Genomic DNA, 8,049 nt, shown 5'->3' with positions numbered 1-8,049 from the left:
GTAGTAAAACATGAAGCAAAAATTAACGATACTGCGTGAATTACATCACAAATGAAATAAATAATTAAATAAATTTTCCTTGGAATGCATATTATTCATTGATTGGAGCTGCCCTTGTGAGTGCGGTACACGGGAATCTATCGGGTGCACCTGTACTTGTGATGCTACCGGTACACCGGTATCCTATATAAAAAGTTGGAAAAATGTGAAAAAAAAACTAGCACATTAACGCAACATCAATGTATGTTGTCAGAAAAAAACATATAAAAACTTGATTTTTTTGATATATAAATATGAAAATTTTTAACATCAGTGTGATAATGGGCCAAAAAAGCCAAGTTATGTTTACGTACTATGCAGTGTCGAATTTTTCATTTTTGTTTTTCAAGCTATGTTCAAAATTTTGAATCAAAATTTTATGACAACCTAAATTGATGTTGTGTGAGTGTGCTAAATTTTTTTCTAAAATTTTTAAACGTTTAAGAAAGCACAATATGAGTTCGGTGCACCGGTGCACCGGTGCACCAGTATAATGTTTGAAATGCATTGCGATTGAAAATACATCATTTAAACAAAATCCTCGTTCAATTGGGTATAATTCATTGGTTATAACTGCCCCTGTGACAACCGTAGGGGATTGCTCAAAGAATTTGTGTCACATGATGACAGCAGAGAAACATCAAAAAAATCGACAAATAAAAATTGTTTAAGTAATAGTGATTTTTTTAAATGATCGTAAATCTAGTAACGAAAAATGCTAATCGTTCAACGAATTCATTTTACACTATGCTAAACGTACGATAAGGGTTATACATTGCAGGTGGATTCGAAAAAACATGGATAACATGGCCCCGAGGAGCAGAGACAAAAGTTTATATTAGATTTCTATAGTAAGATAAAATTGTGGGTGCAATCGCGACATGTGCATATGATTTATCAAAAATTGATTAAAAAAATAAAAATCAACCGTCGTTGACAATAAGATTGCGAAGCAAAAAATGAAAATAAAACAACAATTAAGAACTGGCGTACTCCAAACTGATGCTCTTTCCAACAAAAAGTTTGGCATCCACCGTTTGCTGCTTTTAGAGAAAAGTCCATCGTTGGATCATCTGTGCCGTGCGGCCAATCAGATGGGACCACAGATAAAAAAAGGCATATACAATGATCGGGGTTGCTTCTCGAATTGGCAGCATGCGCATCCATTCTGAGTTGCATGGGGCCGCATCCATGCTTCGGACCCTAGTTTAGATTCCCCTGTACTGGCCAACAGATCGGAGACATGCAGTCCTGCTGTCGCTACAGTGTCGGGACTGTTTTGGAACAGTACAGTACATCAGTTTTTTCGCAAGCATACCGATCCAAATGTGTGAACATGCGACGTGTCCGAGCTGTACGCAGAAACATTGACCAATGCATCTGTATTGGCAACACACTCACGTATATGAACGCGTACGCGAGCTCAGCTCACTCACCATGCCTCGCAAATAATTAAGCCCCACCTACCATGGGGCGGCATGCATGCAGTCAATGTGCTCTCCAGCTCGTCCGTTCATGCCTGAGCGATACAAATGAGGTAAAAAGAGTGGTGGCGTGTTGAAAATGGTAGGAAGCGTGTGAACACAGCTCAGCTGGACAAGACACGCGGGTCCCATTTTGGGCATATTTCGGCTGCCGTGTGCGCTTCAACACTGCCGCTACCATTACAACTCTGCTACTCTAGTCCCCTGCTTATCTCCATCCCCTTCTTCCTCCTAGGGAAAATCCCTCTTCTCCATCCGAGTGCATCGACGCTTTCTTCCCCTTCTACTCAACTCTCCTACCTTACCTCCGTGCCCCACTAGTCCGGATTGAAGCAAGCACCACATCCTCTGTTTTTTTACCGCGGCAAAAACCACCGGCCGGTGCTGCCTCAGGTGACATGTCGCCACTCATTCGTACTGTGCCTTTCGATCGCATTTTTGCTCATACATCTCGATCTGACGCATGCATATCTGACCTTAATCTTTGAACTGTCGAATAATCTCAGCTCCGGCCGCGTGGGAGTTGGTTGATTGACGTATGGCTCCTACGGAAGAAGATGCCGATAAAGACCTGACGACAGATGGATCCGGTCGAAAGGAAATGTCGGACTTGAAGATGGAGAAATGCAGACTGAGAAGGTCGCCGCGTAAGGTGGCGCAGCCCTGTGCCGCAGCAGCAAAAGCAGCAGTAGCATGCGAGGCCTCAAGTAAAGGGAAGCAAAGAGGCGCCCGTGGGCCAAAAAAGCTCACTGGCTTGCAGGGGTCAGATGCCTCAGTAATCCCTTCCATTCGCTTCGGCTTCAACACCAAACAGGTGACGAGCCTGTCGACTTTTTGGTACCCTCATTTCAAGCGTACGGGGTTAGGAGCACTACTAAGCACTCGAGCATGTGGTGGTGGAGACAAGAAAATGTACTGGAGTTTACTTAGATGCATAGATTCAAAGCGGAAGACCATGACATTCCCTGATAAACAAGTTAGATCCATCTCGGTACAGGATGTAGAGCATATTACAGGCATCCAGTCTGGACCTGTGCCTGTCCCAACACACCTGAGCCCATCCAACAGGCTGGATGTGTTGTGGCAGGTTCAGGATATGCATGGTCTAGCACGGACAGTAAAAGGCACAATACAAGTTAATCAACTAATGAGTGTCATCGGCCGTTTTGATCCAAGAACAACTAATGAGAAAGAGATTGACATTGCAAATGTTGCCTACACTCTGCTAGTGTGTGCCACCATGATTTGTCCTAGATACACAAGTGCAGATGTGCCTGACGAAGTCCTTCTATGTGTACTGGATCCCTCTCAAATTCACACATACAACTGGGGTCAGTATCTGCTTGATGGAATCATGGTAAGCGCGGACAAGGCCCAAAAACTTGAGGCTGAGCAGGTCAATATCGCCGTAGTAGGAGCCTTCCAACTTGTGCCCCAAGTACGTGCTAGATCTGCATGCATTCATTTTCTTATCCTTCACTCTAATGCCTACGTATGAGATTACTCATTGGTCATGTTGTTGCTACCTTGTGCACATGAATAGATACTCTTTGTGGATTGGATCAATTTTGAAGCACACTGCATGATGGACAATGCCTGGCCGTGTGTCTCTGCATACACATACGAAAAACTAAAAGACATGTTTGCACTTGCAAGAGAAGCTACAAGTCGTTTGAAAGTAATAACTCTGACTCTTTTCTCTTATGTCTATTTTTAATGCAAAGAACAATATTATTAGTGGAAAATAATAATTATTCTTACCTTTGTTTACGCACTGGACATGAACTATAAATGTATTGACATTCATACAGACAAAAAGCATTGCCACCTATGCCGCAACAAAGTGGGAACTGCATCCAATCCTCCATCAGGAACGTGCCTTTTCAATTGGTGCGGCAACAACAGCTGCTTCTCAGTTCATCAAAACATTTGTAGCGTGCAGAATCAGGGATGCAATACTTAATTTTGCCGTCCACCACCGTCCGCCTGAACAAAGATTGACAAATGAGCACTACCGGAGATGTGTTGCACTAGTTCTTCAAATTTCCGACAAGGTTGACAATGGTTGTAAGGCTCTGTACACAGAGTTCTTGTCGATGCTGCTATTTGCTGAACGAGCACAGACAAAGTTCCCAAAGACTGCTCGGATGGCAAAACAAATAGCCAACCTTATTCCTCATGCCACTTGTGAATGTTATCTCCCCTTCGCTTTGACAATAAAGATATTATTCCTACTTCTTTTTGCAATCTTATCACCTCTAACCTGAGAACTTTGTCTTGTAAATAGTACTGGAGGTAAACACTAGTTCAAGGAAAAGGAAGATATTCGAAGAAGCTGCACCAAAACATATATCCAATAGAGGAACAGAAGCAGAATCCATACCAAGTTGCTCCACAGCAATTCATGTCACCCGTGAGTTTCATCTGTTACCCAAGCCTCACGATTAGTACTTAATCAGTGGGTACATTTATCTGACGTCCGACATTTGGTGCATTGAACACAGCTCTGCAAATGGTTCCTCCTGCACCTCCTCAAGGTTGTATCTCCTTTCAGCATCGCATTGCACATATTATCTATATTTATTACTACATTGTCCGCAGTACTAACATACCAAATCTGGCTTGCAAAAGGCATGGAGCTGAACACTAGCAGCAACAAAAGAAATATATTGGAGGAACCTCCTGAAAAACAGGTATCCATTGGACATAAGGCAGTACAATCCACAGCAAACTGCTTTGCGTCAACTGACAACGCTAGTACGTTCACTTAATTGCTCTTGCCTCGCAATCAGTAGTTGCCATGCTAATTGATGTTGCTAACCTGCGACACCCTCTCCATTTTAAACAGATCTCCGCATCCAGATACCTCCAACATCAACCGTGCAACTAGAATCTCCACTTGGAGCTGTGCAAAATTCAGGTTCATTTTCATTGTGAAACATCCATGACAACTATTTGACTTGATCATTCCACATTATGAATTTCTTTGCAGACTACGGAAATCCGGACAAAAAGAAAACACCAAAACCAAGTTTACGTGCACCAGGACTGCCAGCTGTTATTGGACGACTCAATTTGAGTGATGGCAGCTGCACCTCAACACGTCGTGAGCTTCAGTTCAGTATTGCAAACAACCTAGATGGCCAAAACGATCCAGGTAGTACCAAATGTACTTTTGGCATTCCGAGCTTCAACTCGCTGTATACACTAGTTCACATTTTTCTACAGACTTAAGTGCTAACTAAAATGTTGTACATAGCTGATCCAGTACAGATCCCATCTCCCAAATGTCCCCGTACACCTTTCCATTTCCGTTCCCAGAGCCAGAGTGATACTATAAGCGGATCAATTGGATGGTCAAGTAAGCGATCCCGAACAGATGTGGCAAGAAAGCTGGACTACAAGAAACACAAAACAGCACGTATTTCAGATGTCATGCAACAAATGGCTACTCCACAAGAACCAACAGCTCCAACTATACCATCCGCATCTTCCAACTCCAATTTCCAAGGCAATATAACTCCAGCAGCAGGTCATCCTTGTTATTTCAAAAACATAGTACACCCTCCCATCCATGTTTAAACATTCCTGACTTGTTGATCAACCTATTTGCACTGCTTGCAGGCACAGACTGTAGCAAACTCCAAGAGAAACATGTGGAACTCAAGGCATACAGCCAACGACGGGCAAAACATACTACCCAAACCCATAGTAAACAGCAACCTTCGGGTGACGGCACATATCATATGTCTCCTGCTAGCTGATCTATACAGCAAAATCGGTTATCTCGCCTACATAAAAATGTGCCCTTACTGTCCAATTCGGTTGGATGACTAGGTGACAATGCATTGTACTCTGGTGCTCTCGGTATGCATATGGCATCCATGGAGTCAAGTTATGGACACAAGACAAGCAACACTGTTGATGAAATGATCCTCACACATTCAGGTAGGGCAGAGCAGCTTGATATCTGCTACACCCTCAAAGACATGTCGTCGCCTATTTATAACATCCTTGATTTTGGTACCTGCCTTATAGATTATCGGACTTCCAACACACTCGCTGCGCCAAAATGGGATTCAAGTCCAACATACGCTCTGGGTGGCAGCTCATCAGGCATGGACCTCCTAGCAGCAGGTAATCCGTAAAAAAATGTACATCATACTCTAGTAGTACCAAACAAATCATAAAAGTGAAGTATTGCTGACCAACTTGGTGATAAATGTACAGTTGCATCAGGTAGCTACGATAGCAGCATAGACCGTTTTGCACATAAGATCAACAGAAGCATATTTTCATCTTCTAGCACGCGGCTGCCTCCAACATCTGAAGGTTTGTTCAGCAACTACCTACCCCATTGTCGTACCTTGAGACAAAATCATTGATCTACCTTCAGAAAAACTCGTGCATTGCATCTCTATGAAATTCTCAAGAAAAATGCATATACTGATGACCCATCTATACCTGACAATTTGCAAGTTTTGTGGAGTGCAGCCGACGGATCACCCTCAGAGAAAACCCACAAACCTGCCCGTGCACCATTTGAAAGGTTATCAGTAGATGAGCCTGATGTCTTTGACGTCTACACAACATATGATACAATACAGAAATGAAAATCCCACGAGCTACGCAGGTTCTGTATTCTAACCCACGTATCCAACAAAAACCTCGTGGAATAAAAAGCATGTAATTATTGCACAACAATATAGAATGGCATCATGAAGTGACTGAAATATGTCTTGTTTTTACAGGAAATATGTTACCCTCGATCATCCCTACTTGATAGAGATGAACGGGCATGCGATGATAAGGAACTTTGGTGCGGGACATGGTCTTAAAAGAGATGGCATGTCAGCACCAGTCCGAGTTTTCAACATGAAGGACAACAAGCTATACCCAGGAGGAAGTCCGCACTATAGGGCAATCTTTGACCCAAGCTTTGCGGTATAAAAGATCAATAACCTATTAACAACTGCTTCATTACTTACTTTATTCCGTCATGAGTTACCAGACTTTCTGTGGTTCTGACTGTCATCCTTGCACTCATGATTTCTTCAGGACATAGCCATTGTCAGCAGCAAAGAAGATGAATTGCAGCGTGTGCACTGGATGTTCAAGAAAGAAAACCATGATTACAAACTAGAGGAATGCACAAAAGTAAGTAACCAACATCCCACTATGGTAAATATTCAGTAATTGTTTATGACGCCTTCCCAAGATGATGCCACGAATACTAACAACATTTAATTTTTTTGCCACTTGTCTCGAACTCCCAGTTTTTCGTTATACTTGAGATCGCAAAAGGGTGGTGTATTTATGAGATAGACATTGCTGCAAGAACTCTACGCGTAATGGATCCCATGCTTACAACCTCCCTACCAGGTTCGCTTGAACAGAAGCACAAAGAAACAAGCAAGTGCATCACCCGATGCCTATACAAATGCCTCAATGCATGTTATCCAGACTGGTATTTCCCTACAATTCCCTGGACTTACAAGTATACATATGGCATGCATGCCAACTGCAGTTCGTAAATTAACCCAACACCAGTTATGCTATTCAGATTTGCACACATACTTGTCTTGCCCTAACTAATGATTATGTGACTGAAAAACCTAACAGTTCTGAGAGTGGCTTCTATGTCCTGCACTACATCAAGGAGTATGATGGGTGCAGGCTGCAAATAATGCCAACCCCGGTAAGCTTGCTAACCTTTCCACTCTATACCAGAACATATGAAACACCCACATAAAAATGCTAACCCACAACTGTTGTTGTCTACAGGCTTTAATTGGATACATGAAGATGCAGATGGCATACGAGGTTCTCCACATGAAGGGGAACGAAAAATGCTCCACCGTGTATGGTTCCAGCCATGCTTAAAAATACAGGAGTTTGAATCGCGGTACAAGTAGAAGCCACCCTTAATCTATTGCAAAAAGATCATGAACGAGACAAGCTATGTACGCACATCATCCTTGGTTTGGCTCCCCCTTAGGATGTCGGTCTTTACGACCGCTACGCGTACTATGGCTCCTATCATATTTTATCCTTCATGTACTGAATTTCCCTAGCAAGACTTTTAGCCTACTTATGTTGTGTATTGTCGACTTTAATCGATCTTATGTTGTGGATGATCACCTGCTTGTGACCTAAGTACAATGTTCATGTAATAAGACTTTAAGACTTTTAGCTGCCTTTACTACTATGCATTTACCTTCCATGAACAATGTAGCATCCTGATGCTGAAAACACTTTCTTTGCAAACCTACGTCAACCATGCACTTGCGCTCATCACGCATATCTTGGGATGCTGCCTTCCAGCAACTGCTCCTCCTGAAAATTGTTGAATAACCCAAGAAAACATGTCATTCCTCTAACAAATCAAAAAGAAAGTGAAATCCAATCGCAAATTAATTAAACAAACTAACCATGAGGCATCTCGTTAAGTTAACTTGACACAGTTAAACAAAATAGTCTCATCAATAAACGCATTTCCCATCCATTGCTCCCATCTTGTCAACCC

At 42.5% G+C, this 8,049-nt stretch overlaps 1 protein-coding gene across 7 annotated transcripts in view; it reads right to left on the bottom strand.

Annotated features, from left to right (window-relative positions):
• Nucleotides 1–2,458: 2,458 nt before the first annotated feature.
• LOC119266810 overlaps nt 2,459–8,049 on the bottom strand; it is a 10,826-nt gene continuing 5,235 nt past the window's right edge. For 2 of the 7 annotated variants that reach the window (XR_005132143.1, XR_005132150.1), the window contains exons 12-16: nt 7,741–7,859; nt 6,512–6,628; nt 5,988–6,050; nt 3,285–5,889; nt 2,461–3,133 (exon numbers count right to left, since the gene is read on the bottom strand). The gene's annotated coding sequence lies outside the window, so the exon portion shown is untranslated. Of the gene's footprint in view, nt 3,134–3,284; nt 5,910–5,987; nt 6,051–6,511; nt 6,629–7,740; nt 7,860–8,049 lie in introns of all 7 variants that reach the window. The other 5 variants (XR_005132145.1, XR_005132144.1, XR_005132147.1 and 2 more) reach the window with 5 other exon arrangements.

Source organism: Triticum dicoccoides, chromosome 3A (genome assembly GCF_002162155.2).
Source record: "Triticum dicoccoides isolate Atlit2015 ecotype Zavitan chromosome 3A, WEW_v2.0, whole genome shotgun sequence".
NCBI lineage: Eukaryota > Viridiplantae > Streptophyta > Magnoliopsida > Poales > Poaceae > Triticum > Triticum dicoccoides.
This window is presented reverse-complemented; position numbering and strand designations above follow the sequence as displayed.